At 36.5% G+C, this 15,094-nt stretch overlaps 1 protein-coding gene and 1 long non-coding RNA gene across 3 annotated transcripts in view; both read left to right on the top strand.

Annotated features, from left to right (window-relative positions):
• The window catches only part of LOC120480880 (NACHT, LRR and PYD domains-containing protein 3), a 246,496-nt gene that overhangs the window by 183,638 nt on the left and 47,764 nt on the right, over positions 1-15,094 (top strand). Inside the window, exons 1-3 of one of the 2 annotated variants that reach the window (XR_016149921.1) lie at positions 76-228; positions 831-966; positions 2,143-2,342. The exons of the other annotated variant lie outside the window; for it this stretch is intronic. The gene's annotated coding sequence lies outside the window, so the exon portion shown is untranslated. Of the gene's footprint in view, positions 1-75; positions 229-830; positions 967-2,142; positions 2,343-15,094 lie in introns of those variants that run through there. 2 annotated transcript variants of the gene reach the window in all.
• LOC148969336 (uncharacterized) lies at positions 6,258-14,919 on the top strand. The gene is made up of 4 exons (XR_016149943.1): positions 6,258-6,320; positions 14,299-14,370; positions 14,460-14,585; positions 14,870-14,919. It is a non-coding gene; the product is annotated as an uncharacterized LOC148969336 (long non-coding RNA).

Genomic DNA, 15,094 nt, shown 5'->3' with positions numbered 1-15,094 from the left:
CTGGTGGCGGTAATGCACCGAAAGTTGGTTTGCCAACCGCCATAAAACTCCATTAGAAGAAGAAGAAGGCGCGTCGTTGCGGAAATGACGTGATCCAGGCGGAAGTGACGAGCCGTTGTGATGGATGAGCCGCTGCTGCTGTTGTGATGCTCCTCTTCTGAAGGAAAGCTCATTTCTCCAGCAACATCCAGCATGAACTGATCGCTGCACGGACTGACAGCTGTGATTGTGAGTTCAGTCCTCCGTGTTTTATTGATTATATGATCTGTAGTCTGTCAGTTTATAATGAGACGCACGAGCAGCGCCTGTAGTTTATATCATCTGTGTTCAATAAGAATCTGTTTTAGCACTTCGACACAGAAATCTTCCTCTAAACACACATGAACATCTGATAGATTAGCAAACACATCACAGAATGATAATGTGACACACATGAGTGTGTTTTAATGACAAACTAAGTCGGTGTAATTATAGAAATATCTAATCAAAGTATTTATAATATTGGTAAAACTTTACAGTGAGTTTTCATTAGTTAACATGAACTAACAATGAGCAGTACATGTGTTCATCTTTATGTTATTTATGTCATTTGTTAATACATTATTAAATCAACAGTTGCTTCGGTTAACATTATTTAATGGACCATTATTGAACAGTTGTGTTTTAAATTTATTAAAAGTGATGTTTTCTAACGAGATCTTATTGTAAAGTGTTACCAAAGTATTATTTCTGTTTTATTATATTTGTTCAGCCGAACCCCATTAATAATCTGACAGTGATTGAGCTGCTATGAGTGTTTAGAGCTGACGGTGGTGGTGTGTGTTTTTGAGGAGTGTGTGTGTGTGTGTGTGTGATGGCTGGGAAGGTGAAGTGGGTGACGGACATGGAGAAATCGGTGCTGATCAATAACTTTGAGAAGAGAGGATGGATCCAGGTGACGGACAGCGACGACTGGAACTTCTACTGGCAAGAGCTCGTTTCATTTCATCCGTTCACACTGACACTGCAAAGCTGAAGTACACACTGAAGCACTTGATCAGATCAGTGCTAGGGCTGAATCCAGTTTCACACACACACTACTGGTGTTCAGATGAACTGTTTGAGCCGTTCACGGTGGACTGTGGTCGTACGACTGTGTCCTGAGGGAAATACTACTATGCTGTATGAGTGGGGGATTCACACTTAAACTTGCTTTAAATATTTCACAGATGTTTTCAGACATTACAAACAAAAGTCTGGAGGATTCGTGAACAGTACTTTAAACACATTTACTTACAATTTAAGACTTTTTTTTGAACATAATTTCCAAAACCTGTCCTAAAACAACACAACAGTCTGAAAACATCAACACTGTTAGAATAGCAAACATTTCCACATCTTCAAAAATGGGTTATTAACAGTCATGCACATTTACTTTATAATGATATCAAATAATATTTATTTGTAAATTATTTTTTTGTGTGATTTCTCTCATTTCCCGCAACCCCTTGCTCCTACAATTTACAATCTACAATTTTTATATAATTCAATGAAAATATATTTTCAAAATGATATGACCTGAAAGATCATAATGTGTAGATTCTGTGCATACATTTATAACTAAAGTAATATTTTCTATTAATTAATTTAACATTTAATGAACTTCTGTTGTGGTGATGATACACAAGTTATGGATATGAGGTTGATTATTTCAGTAATGATAATAAGTATACTAGGCTTTTAAAAACAGAATAATATTTTCAGGTTCAGATCAGTTTTATTTTGTAGTGCTTCAAAAATACACAATCAAAGAACAAAACAAAGAGTGGCAGGTTGTAGATCTGGAATAATGGCTTTAGTTAGTTCACCCAAAAATGAAAATTATGTCATTAATGAAACTGATCACTTAAAAACACACCTTACATGTATTTCCTATTGTAGTAACTATAAATCAAGCAGAATTACATGCAATTAACCCTCAACCAAATCCTGATCCTTTCAAAAAAAAAAAAAACAGTAAGTACATGTGGTTAATTAATATTACTCAGTACTTCAATTTTTAATTTCACTTTAACACGGACAAATGCAAATAAAGTGTAACGAAAATAAAAATGATTAAACTGTAATAAAACACCCATTTGCGGATGTCTTTCTCCAATCCAGGCCAGTAGAATCTGCTGCTGAGAGCTTCAAGTGTTTTCTCCATGCCACAATGACCCCCCTGATCACTGGCATGAAGGTTAACAAAAGCAGAATTTGCCTCCTCTGGTGACGTCACCACTTTTGCCAAATGTTTGCCTCGCTTGCGCCTGTGGCATATATAGTGAAGCACGCCATCTAATGTGGATAACACAAAGGCTCAGGTAACTTCTATTGTTTCATTCCACTTTCATGGTGTAAAATATTTGTATTATACATGTAAGAATACCCCTAACAATGTACCGCTACATCACAACATACTTTTATTATGAGGCGTCCTTCCTTATGTACATTACCACTGTTTCATTACTGTCCAGTGTGGCTTTTTTGTAAAGTTATGATCAAACCACTATGATCTTTTAACATAGTCATTTACATCTTTCAAGTGCTGCACCCTTAACAGAGTTAATGTTGTTTTGACTGAAAATTCAGTGATTTAACCAGTTTCTAAAATGTTAAAAGTGTGTTTTACACCACTACAAATGCTTAAATACAGCATGTCAGAAATTCATAGCTATTTTCAAGACCGTCAATATATTATAAAGCCTCTATACTTTAGCAACAACAGGTGCTTAGAAGTACTGGGGGGAAAATTACATTACTGAGACACCTGATAAGTAGTTTTAGATAACAAATGAGTGAAATATTGAGAAATAGCTGATCCCACTCTCAGTCTGACACATAGTCAGGTGTTGAAGTTCTTCACATTACTTGGCCACACACACACAAAGAGTGTCTGAATTGCTTCTGATAAGCGTGGATGTTCAACACAGAGAAAGTCTGAATTTAGTGTAAAAACTCACAATTAATAATGTTTTATTCCTGGTGGGAAATAGCTTCCACAGGCCATTTAGGTTAGATTAGTTGTTGATCAAAGGCAGCAATGTTATGTTTCCATTTAACTCAAAGCTTCATGTACAGCTTTTACTGCACCGACTCCAGTACCACTTTTCCCACATGCAGAATATGCGGTCAGTGTAGGGCACAAACTAAGGGGGCACCGTCAACACCCATATGGGCCCTATCAACACTCTGACACTCACAAAAAGCAGGTTCAGACTGTAGATTCAGGTAATGACTCATGCACTTGTAGATAGTATGATGTAAAGCTGCATACATTAAATAGTCCATAAGCAATTAGGGGTGAAAGAAAGGAGACAAAAAAACTATGGATTTCATATTGTCTTCTGAAATAAACATAATGACAAACACTGAAACATAATGACAAACACTGCAGTTGTCATAATGCCATTCCTTTTTTTTTAATTCCACAACATTGTGCTTTGATTGAGTAGCCTATATGGTCATAATCAGGCGAGCACCTGTTTTGACAGACTGATTTCCATTTTCAGTTGGGATTTGTTGTATTTTGATAGTTAGCTTACATAATCGGGGTTTTTCCCCTTATAACAAAATAAATAATTTTTGTTTTGGCAAGAAAAAAAATAAGACTGCAAACTGTAATACAGGTGTGTCCGTGAAACAAAGTAGGCTGTTTGACCTAGATGGAGTGTCCAAAAAAAAGATATTTTAATAAATGCTTGTTATCAATTGTACACTGTCATCTGCTGCTCAATGCTCATCACAGCAACACTTTATGTGATGGGAATACATCTAAATACTTCAAAAACATCTCACGATTCGTTAATCTTGATAGCTGTAATAGTAAAAACCTATAATAGCCGTAGTAAAATTATTCGAAAACCTATATTAGGATATATTATCCTAACCCTAACCCTGACCCTTTACCACCTTTTGAATACTTTGCCTCCATCGGTAAGCCTCAGCAATTTTGTTTTTTTCTGTTCTTGTTTTTGTTTGTTTTGTGTTCTCTTCCCCGAGAGATGATTGTTTTAAGCTGTTAAATTATTGAAATTAATAAATGCTGTGCTTTCAAAATTGAACATTGTCTTTGGCTCTATTGTACACGAACCTGTGTGTCTTTAGCTGTTGGATCAACACAGTCTCATGAAGATGCGTATCTATACCACGAGTGTCATTTCTCGTGGCATTTATACGCCAAAAGTGTTTTTTTCGTGTATATGGTACGCACTAAAAAACCCTGGGTTAGGTTTAGGGGGGAGGGGGGTGGGGAGTTCGTGCGTATTATACGCAAAAAAGTGCGTATAATATGTACGCGAAAATCGCGTGCCAAATACACGCAAAAACTGTTTTTGGCGTATAAATGCCACGAGAAATGACATTCGTGCCATAGACACGAACTTTCATGAGATCGGGCTGGTTGGATTTATAGAGCTTGGGTAGAAAAATCATTGGTAACACTTTAAAATAATGGTCCGTTGTTAACAAGTAGCTATGCAGGAAGTAATAGGTAGTACTGCATTAACACCGAAGTTAATACTATTAAGTAATATGGAAGCAATATTAACTAAGCATTAAGTAATAGGTAATTTAGTACAAAGGTAGTTCCTTGGTAGGTGTTTGATTATTACTAAAGAAATTTATCCTCATTGAGAACTACTTGTGAACTAAGAAATAATAACCAATTAATTACTAATCACAAAAGTAACATGTCTAAAAAGTGAACAATTGTGGGGGTTTTATACTCTTAACATGGTCATAATATTTCAGAAGCATGTGCCTCAAATGGGTTCTTTGTGGAAACCAGTTTATGAAGTTTATACATCCCCCCAAATACATTAGCTAGGTTTAGATTGTGACCACTACTCTTGCCAGGATGGACGCATGTTCTCTGTTTATTTAAAACTTAAACATAAAATAATCCTAATAAAGACAGTTTTTAAAAATAAATCTTAAATAATTAGGAAGTGATGCTGACACTCTCATGATTGGATTAGTTCACTATTATGAGCTCTATTGAATGTCAGTCACATATATCTCAGACTCCAAAGACCTATAAGCTGCCTGAGGAGGACTTCTCTTTAGGACATGAATATAAACATTGATGTTCACTTGTCAAAAACAATTAGCATCTTTAATGAAGAAATTGGCTGCATTTATGTTACGATAAGCCCAAAACCACATCTTCCAGATTACAGTGTTTGTTAGAATATTAGTGCCTCACAGAACCTGTACAGTATGTGTCAAATATAAAATTAAATAACTTGTATCATTTGTGAAAAACATGTCTCCTCAATAACTACTTAAGCGTTTCCTTGTCATCCCGCAGGAACTACTAGTGATGTGGCCCATTATTTTAAAGTGAAAAACATGTTAACTCCTAACTAACTAACTCCTAACGCTACCTTGTCATCCCGCAATGTTTACACAAGGTAACGCTTGTAGTTAGTTAGGAGTTAACATGTTTTTTAACTTTAAAATCTAAAATCTAGGCAAATAATGAAAATGAAGGATGGACGTGGATTACCAGAAACAATTAATTCCCGGTTGACAAACCCGTTTTTGTTTATCAGTTGCAGTTATTAATCTGAAACAATACACTTGCTCATCGTTTTCAGTGACGTCATGCAGTCTGAGGACGGCAGTTTTGTTTTGTCTGTCTTCAATGTATTCAACCTGGTCTTAATAATATATCTATATGTCATCCAATCCAATGTCAGTGAAAATGATTGACAGACGGAGACACTGACTAAACAGGAAGTGTTTGTCCGAATCCACAAAAGTTTTGAAGAAATAAAGTACGTAAGACTCAATATTTTTATAAGTAATAACACAGAGTTATGTGGCTCCTCACTTGTGTTGTGTAAAGTGTCAGGGGAAAATAAAGAGGATCCTCCAGTTGATAAATGAAACCTTATCATGAAATCTGCCGCTGGTTACAGCAATGCCACCCTGACTGAAGATGCCAATGAGAACAATGACATCTGTCAAGCGGACACTGCTGGAACAGTGGATATCAGTAATGAGGATCATAGTTATGCAGATTCAACTGATATATGTGCAAAACATGACTGCTTTCAGGAAGATCACAGCTACACCTAGAGTCTCGAACAACAGGAAAAAGCATAGAAGGCAATGCCACAACTCCAGAGGTTTCAAGACGTCACACAACTCCTGGTTGAACAGGTTTAAGTTCAGAAGAAAATAACTCCACAGTCCTTCATGAAAATACACGTTTAAAGCAGTTTCAAAGTAACTTCTGCTCAAGACAGTTCAAGTTCAGTGGAGGAACGAGCAACACCACATCGTCATCATTCATGGTTAGTAAATATAACTACTACTATAATACTCCTACTATACTACTTTATTAAACATAATGATAGATATACATTTAAAAGTGTTTTTGTAGGTTTTTTTTTTTTTTTTTTACAGATTTAAACAACAGCTTTCTGATTCCTCATATTTCTCTGTTCTCTCTTCATAGATAATCATATTCATCTCACAACCTTTATTACAACTCATTTAGATTAGGACAGTCACAATATCAGATTTTTCAGTACACGATTGTCGTGGCCAAAATAGTTCATGATAAAAATATATTGTGATATCTATAGAAATCTTAGAAAAATAAATAATGTTATCAGTCAAAGTAAGCTTTATTTATTTTATTTGATGAATTTATTAATTTGAATAATGAATCACACAACTGTATACAAAAGGAAATGCTAACCATTTTAGTTTAGTACTAGCAGGGCTGGCAACTTTTGAGTTTAGCATGGTGTGAGAATTATGGAGCGCAAAACAGTATTTTTTGTTTTAATTTTGTAATAAGATTGACAGAATGTGAAAGTCGAGACTTTGTTTGATATCATAGTACCCTGCTCTGTGTCGTCTGTCGGTGTCAGTGTCTTTGCTCTGTGATTTTTCAGTGTGTGAGAATATGGTTGTGTGATGTGAGTAAGTGTGTGAACACTGTCAATAGTGAGTCTCGCACTGAATGCCTGAGAGTTGGCAGCCCTGCCACAAGTCTAGACTAGTTATTATACTTTTCTCCACAAATCACAGAATCATTCGTCAAAAGGATCCGCATTTATATGCTGACCAAAGGAACTTAACATTATCCTTACAAGGTAGAGAAACGTGTGTTCATGTTTAAAACTGAAAGTATATCTCATGCTACCAGTGGTGGAGGAAGTACTGAATCTTAGTACTTTGTAACAGCTTGCAGTTACATTTGTCTTATTAGCTCTCTGTACTGTGTAATACTCCGTTCTACCACTAGGGGGTACTCTAGTAAGGAAGGTTCCTAGTAGCATAAAATGGTAGAAGAAGTAGAGTAAGGAGGAAGGATGTGTTAAGCACATGGAGAAGCTTCCCTACTAGTGTGGTCATGTTTTTCCCTGATTTGAGGAACCTGTGGTTCCTATGCTCAAACAGGGTTCATCGTGCAGGCATGAGGCAGCAACTCATCTATATCTAAACCCTTGACCAATATATGGAATTAATTGTCTACAATCACACCTTTGGCATCTGCTGTTTGTGTCTTGAACTACAGTTCGTCCTAGTATCAACCGCTGCTTGGACACTTAAATTCAGACCATTGTGAACTCTTCCGCTCTGCGCTTAAGTACAGTTTCTTGTTACTTGTAGGACTCTAAGGACTGAACTCTTGGCTACCAAAAGCATTATTGGGAAGAGCTGAATTAGCCCTATTGTCTTGTAAATGAATGCCTCATGTATTTTGTATGGTTACTGCCTGAATGCTGATTTATGGTATAATACACATGGCTCATTGAAATGTGAAGTCTCTGGTCCCTCACTTTATTATGTAGCAATCTTTCTTAGCAAGCTTTCTTAAAAGTAGATGTTACAACTTAAGTAAAAGTACAAATAACCAGATAAATATTTACTTTAGTTAAAGTAGAAGTAACACAATGACAACCATACTTAAGTAAAAAGTAAAAAGTACCTAATTTTAAATATACTTTAAGTATTAAAAGTAAAAGTACTTGCATAACAATTGATTTTCTTAATGACTATTTTCTAATGATTAATAAAACATTTAATTCTAACTCATTCAACCTAATACTCCTATAATGATGTTCAATAATGATGGAAAAAAATGTCGTCACAATTTCTGAAACAAGCTTGCAATTAGGCAATATAAACCATGCTTATCCTTACTAACTTATGTTAATAACTATGTTTGGCAGTAAACGCGATTAATTTATGGTGTAATTCTGAATCTCTTAGCTTGCCATAATCCTAACCAAACTTATATTACACACGGTGTGTTTCCTATACAAATTTTTGCATATAAATTGCACGATAAACACACTGCGTGCGAGGCGCATTTAGTTAATGTATCTATATGGCAACCAAACGTCACTGGTGAGACAAACGTGTAACGAACGGACGGTCAGATTACGTTTTGGCATGGGAAAAACTGATCAGAAAATGTAATGAAAATGTAACAGAAGTTGTAAATGTAGTGGAGTAGAAAGTATAATTATTGCTGCAAAATGTAACGAAGTAAAAGTAAAAAGTATGCATTATATATTCTACTTAAGTAAAGTACAGATACGTGAAAAATGTACTTAAGTAAAGTAACAAAGTATTTGTACTTCGTTACATTCCACCACTGCATGCTACACACTCCTTCTTCCTTAAAGAGAAGACTTCAGTCAACATATGCGTCAGTGGAAACTATGCTAGATTGCATTCACACTCCTGTGTGGTTAAACTCCTCTCACTCTTCTCCTTGTGATTCTCACACACACTTGCTGTGCGGATATATGAATGCTCATAAAGATGTTATAGCCATGAATAAATGCTCTTATTTCTTCTAAATTCTCGAGTGCTTTGGCCTTATATGATTTTTGCAAGTTGAACTTTCCCACATCTAAGGGCCCTGAGATGCTGACTTTACTCCAGTTGGCATCTACTTCAATCAAATATTTGATGGCCACTTTCACCTGGACTTTTCACGAGCGGATAGCTGTCCAATCACAGAAGACACAAGAGCACTGTGAAATCAGGACACACACACACAAAAAAAGGAGAACAACAGCAAAAAGCTTAGAAGGAAATACAGGCATTTAAAGAAAAAAGTCACAACTCCTTTTGACAAACTGGTTATATTAGTTTACTGGAAAAGTTCTGGTTGAACAGGTTTAAGTTCAGAAGAAAATAACTCCACAGTCCTTTACGGAAATACACGTTTAAAGGAGTTTCAAAGTAACTTCTGCTCAAGACAGTTCAAGTTCAGTGGAGGAACGAGCAACACCACATCGTTATTATTCATGGTTAGTAAATACTACTTTATAAAATATAATGATAGATATTGGTTTAAAAGTGTCATGTATCCATTCACATTGATCTAGACTTAATGAACAGCATTGACACATTGTTTATACAGTTTTTTTTATTGCTCAGCACTAACAGCGCTGCCAACTTTTGAGTTAAGCTTGGTAAGGAGTGGTATTTTTAGTTTGAATTTTGTAATAAAATTGACAGAATTTGAAAGCTCATTTTCATATCATAGTGCCCTGCTCTGTCTCGTCTGTCGGTGTCAGTGTTTTTGCTCTGTGATTTTTCACTGTGTGAGAATATGGTTGTGTGACGTGAGTAAGTGTGTGAACACTAGGTGCGTTTCCATTACATATTTTAGCAAAAATGATCTTGTATGAAGCATTAATTTCTCATGCATCTAATCCCATGACTCCGTTGCTAATTACAAAACATAATTTTAGAGAAACGGAGAGAGCGAGAGAGAGAGAAAAGCACCTGTGTCAATATTATGATTCATTTATTAATTCAATTCGTTCATTCTTTTTTTTTTTTTTTCTAAAAAATGAAAGTATAAGGATAGGCAAGTATATGCCTATCAATAATTATTTATTTGTCAAAGGTGCCCTATACTGGTTTTTTAAATTATTTTATAATGTTTCCTGGGTTGCCCTTATAATGTAAGTATGTTTTTTAGACCAAAAATAGTCATAATTTAGAAATAAAAGGCATTTTTCCTAGCCTGATTTAGCCTCTGCTGTGAACACCCGGTTTGAAGGGGCGTGTCTGCTGTGTGTAACCGGCCTCTGCTGTGATTGGCTGACATGCTTGCATATGAAATAGTATTACATGTGAAACTCTTTCGAATAATTTTACTACAGCTATTATAGGTTTTTACTATTACAGCTATCGAGATTAACAAATCGTGAGATGTTTTTGAAGTATTTAGTTCTATTCCCATCACATAAAGTGTTGCTGTGATGAGCATTGAGCAAGCAAAGGACAGTGAGAGTGTCGATCGCGAGAATGAAGATCTTATCATTGCAATGCAGTTTCTGCCTTCTCTGCTTTCACTAATGCAGACACGATAATGTAAATACAGTAAGAGCTTCGTTGTGCAGTGTAACGTGCGTCATTGAATTCATAACGAGTTTGGCAAGTGTCCAGATAAACTCGCGCTGTGATTGTTCTTTGATCGCTTTCTTTCTGTATGTAATTCACAATTTAAATACGATTTTTATTTTTCATCCTACTAAAAGAAACTTTGTGAAGTTGATATTTAATCACTGGCCTGACTTACTAATGCATAAACAGTATTGAACGATTTTAAAGTGAAAGATTACCTGTCTGATCTTGAACAACAATAACACATCAGCTCGATCCGAGGCCAGCTCTTGGCAAGTTGAGGAAACAAGTCGTCGGTGAAATGGTTGGAAATATCCAGAGAAAATAAAATTGACCCATTGTTTCTTCAGAGGCTCGGATGAAGGAACTAAAAATACTTTTGTGTTCATGTGTACATCCAAACACTGAGAAACTGCCATGCTTCGGCTGCGCAGCTCCGTCTCGTCTGTCACTGTACATGGGCTGGCATATACAAATGTTTGGAGTCGTACATATTAATGATCCCGACTGTTACGTAACAGTCGGTATTATGTGGAGATTCGCCTGTTTTTCAGGGGTTTTTTCAAAAACGAAATTTAAGTAAGAAGGAGAAAACAATGATGTTTGAGACTCACTGTATGTCTGAACTCTTGTTATTTAACTATGCCAAAATAAATTTGGGCACCTTTAAATTATCTGCAATAATTACAAAAACCTGTGCAGCAGTATCAATTTATTTATATATTCAGTTTAATTTTCTATTGATATAGATTGGACTACTTTATTTATTTGTGTCCATTGATTGTGAAGTTAGAAATAGAAAATTGCAGATCAAGCGAATGGAGCTGCAGGTTTTTTTCTGGTTATGAATTGTATTTTCCGTTATTACAGATAGCTATGCGAAGTGATATTGAACTGTAATGCGGTCGAGACCTGCCGGAACTACTTTACCCGTGCGTTTCCATGACAATAATTACACACCTTAGAACGTTCATCAGCCAATCTGATTCAAGCATTCAACGGCCCTGTCGTATAAATATATAATAATAATATGCATTTATATTAGCCAATGTTACGCGTCTAAAACGTAATTTTTTCCTCTCACGATAATCCTTCCAAAAATTATGGCGATGGATGTTGGTAGTGGGCATGTGCCGTTATCAATTGTTCATGCTGTTGTGGCTAAATGTGTTTTGGGCAGCTCTATTTTACATGGACATGATACTATCTCCGACTACGCCACCTGAGGAATTTCACCCCAAGACTTTAACAACCTCTACTCAGAAGGCACACGCAGATCCTAACCATGGATGAATCAGAGACAATGGTAGTCGTACAAAAGTTTATTAATTGGTAAGACACAATAATTTTGAAAGGTGTTGGCCAGCAATCACTTTCATCTCTTTGTTAAATCCTATCGTTGGCAGCAGAGGAACCTGGGCTTACCAACAGGGGCAGTCTCAAGATATCACCCTTAGAAAAATCACTCTTTTCACAGTGCACACACACACACAAGCACACACTCTGCAACTCATGTCAGAGAAGACCACGACACACAGTGAGGATGCCACCACCAAAAGATCACTCGTCTGGCCCCCGGGTGCCCAGGTCCTGCCGACAAATGAAGAGGAGACAGTAAGAGAGAGCATTGATATGCACAGAAAACAAAATACAACAAATTAATGTAATGCCCAGAAGGGACCAACTATTTGATCACCATCCAGTCACCACAATCAAAAACGCAAAGAAAACCAAAGATAAACTCAAATTAAATAAAATCACTAAATGAAATAATCCAATAAATTAGGCAGTTTGACTCAAGCAAACAGTGTTTGCAAGCCACACATTAATTCACTGGTCACAATTAAAATACAAATACAGATTCAAAACATACTCGAACATGGAAATCAATGAAAGAAATAAAAACACTAAGCATATCACACTTCCTTACTGAGCCTAAGCCCAGAAAGTTCACTTTAAAAATAAAGTCATGAGAAACGTTTCAGTCCCGTGCAAGACGCGGGGAAATCAGTGGAAACAGAACAGCAGTCGTTGATGAAGGAGGACGTTGGAGCAATCAGCACTTTAGGATGAGGCACAGCATGTAATACTCATTCGGAACGCCGCTATTTCCCTTAACGCGTGCAGCAAAACATGGATCACATCGCAAACTATGCGGTGGATAGAGCCAAATGTCTCTGACAAAACTCATTGGCCGGAACGCCGATAGGTCGTACACATAGACTGTAAAAAAATATGGACGTAGTGTCCGTGACGTCACCCATAAGTTTCTGAAGAGCGATTTTGAGGCCTAAAGTGGGCGGGGCCGACCGTCGCCATCTTGGCAGTGCGTCACCTCTCGTCACTACCGGATAAATTAAAATGGGCAAAGAGGCGGGACGCGGGTGGAGCTGAGGTGCTAATGCTATGCTACTGTCGCTGAATTGACAGCTGATTGAAAAAGTAAAGCCAATGGTTAAAGTTCATGTTTTGCCCTTCGAAATATTATAATAGTTAAGACGTAACTAAAAGTGAGACTACTTAACTTTTTTTATCAACTTTATTAATCTCACAAGGGGCAATTAGTTAAGAGCATATACAAGTACATTAACACAGATCACACACATTTCTCACAACATACAAGCAGTCAACTATGTGCATTGTGATGCATTATTATTCTGCTAGTTAAAATGTATAAGCTTGTGCATGCGACAGTGATTCAAGGCAAGCACATGTCAGTCGGCATCTCACGTCAAGTTCGTAAAGAGCTTTAATTCAGTCCATTTTACAATCTGATTTTGGCCGCCTCTCAGTTTCTCAGATGGGTAAATGGTAAATGGACTGCATTTATATAGCGCCTTCATAGACCTAATGGCCACCAAAGCGCTTTACATTTTGCCTCACATTCACCCATTCATACACTCATTCACACACCGACGGCGGTGTCAGCCATGCAAGGCGCCAGCCAGCTCGTCGGGAGCAGCTGGGGTTAGGTGTCTTGATCGCATGTGTCAACAAGCCTACATCATGTCCTCATACAGTGAAAAGCTGAAAACACCACGAGCGTCATGCGTGCTATGCTTCAGTGTGTGTGTAGTAGAGCCGCATTGAGTGCTCATTCCCAGAGACGCGTAGAACAATTGCAGTCTCTTTGAGCTTTAACATTCACAGACACTAGTCCACTAGTTTATTTATTCAAAACATGGCGTATACCTGCGTATCACGTAGACTACACCACAGGGTAGTTGGATGTTTATGTCATTTCAGGTGTATTTAGTGAGTGTTATTTCAGTCTAACTGTTTATGCAGTTCTAAGATGTTTTCTTTCCAGAAGTACCACTACCGTATTATTGTTATTGGTGATGTTGCCTTATTTGCATTGTTCTTTATCATTGCACACAATAAGAGGCGACAAATTGTACTTTTATATTTCCTTTATTTTGGGGTGAACAATTTGCTGTGTGATCCAAAGATATACTGGCACTGTATTTTGTTTTATTGTGAGTCTTCTGCCCTATGAACAGAAAAAGAAACATAAACTCCTAACTAATTATAAGGAATAAATACAAACCCCACTTATATTTGTTGGTCCTTTGTCATTTTCATGCGGCCACATATCCTGAAGATTATCTACCTATAGGCCTCTTGCAAATCTAAAGCTACAGCAATATCTGTGTGTGCAAAGATTTATTAATTTATGCTGTTTCTACATTATTTTGGAGGTTTAATGTGAAAGTATTACAATATCAAAATATATTTAAAACTTTACCGTTTATCGCGATTACCAAAAAAATGACCAAAAATAATAATAATTAGTAAATTTTAAAAACAATTGATTGACAGCACTTATACTCTGCTCTGTTTTTACGACGATTCATTATAGACATTTGTGTTCTTGTCCAACAGCTGTAAGTCAGTAAAGGACAATGGCTTCTGTTGTCTGTTGCTGCTGTTCTGATAACACACTAGATGAAGGAGGTAACAGTGATAAAAGAAAAAAAGAACAAATCAGAAATGTTAAAGTTGTGATTTAAGCAGTGTAATTAATCTCTCTATCTGTATTCCAGTCCAGATGAGCAGCAGTGTTGATGTGAAAGCTGAAACAGGAGCAACTCTAAACGCTCCTTTACTTGCTAGAAGCACCTTCACAGGCCCAGTGACCTTCAACTACAGCTCAAACACTGCGGGAAATGGTAATGTAGTTTGTATATATATAAAATAATGACTATAATACAATATATATGATAAAAATATAATATAACTATATGATATAATATCTGGACTTTCTGATACACACTATTTATTACCAATCATATATGAAATAATGCTTGCTGTGAATCCTATTCATAAGGAAGTTTAGTGTGTAGCCATATTGTTCAGAAATGCTTTAGGTACTTGTCACTTTATTCTTCTGTGTAACTGTATCTATTGTCTCTTTCCTTTTGTATAAATGTTCTCATTTTCTCTTTCCTCACAGAGCCACAAAAAACCTTGGCGAAGGAGACACTACAAAAACAGTTAAAAGGTGCAACCATCATTTCTTCACTATAGAGGTCTTAAAGGATTAGACATGTCGGATGTATTTTGAAGAGAAATGTCAAAAACTTTTGATAAAGTTGTGGGGCGTTTAATTCACATTTGTAGTGACAGTTAACATTAGCCCTAACTGTAACCCAACCCTTGACCCAAAAGCTAACTCTAA

This window comes from Pimephales promelas, chromosome 24 (genome assembly GCF_988280905.1).
Source record: "Pimephales promelas chromosome 24, fPimPro1.hap1.1, whole genome shotgun sequence".
Lineage (NCBI taxonomy): Eukaryota > Metazoa > Chordata > Actinopteri > Cypriniformes > Leuciscidae > Pimephales > Pimephales promelas.
The sequence above is the reverse complement of the archived record's forward strand: the minus strand, read 5'-3'. Positions and strand labels throughout refer to the sequence as shown.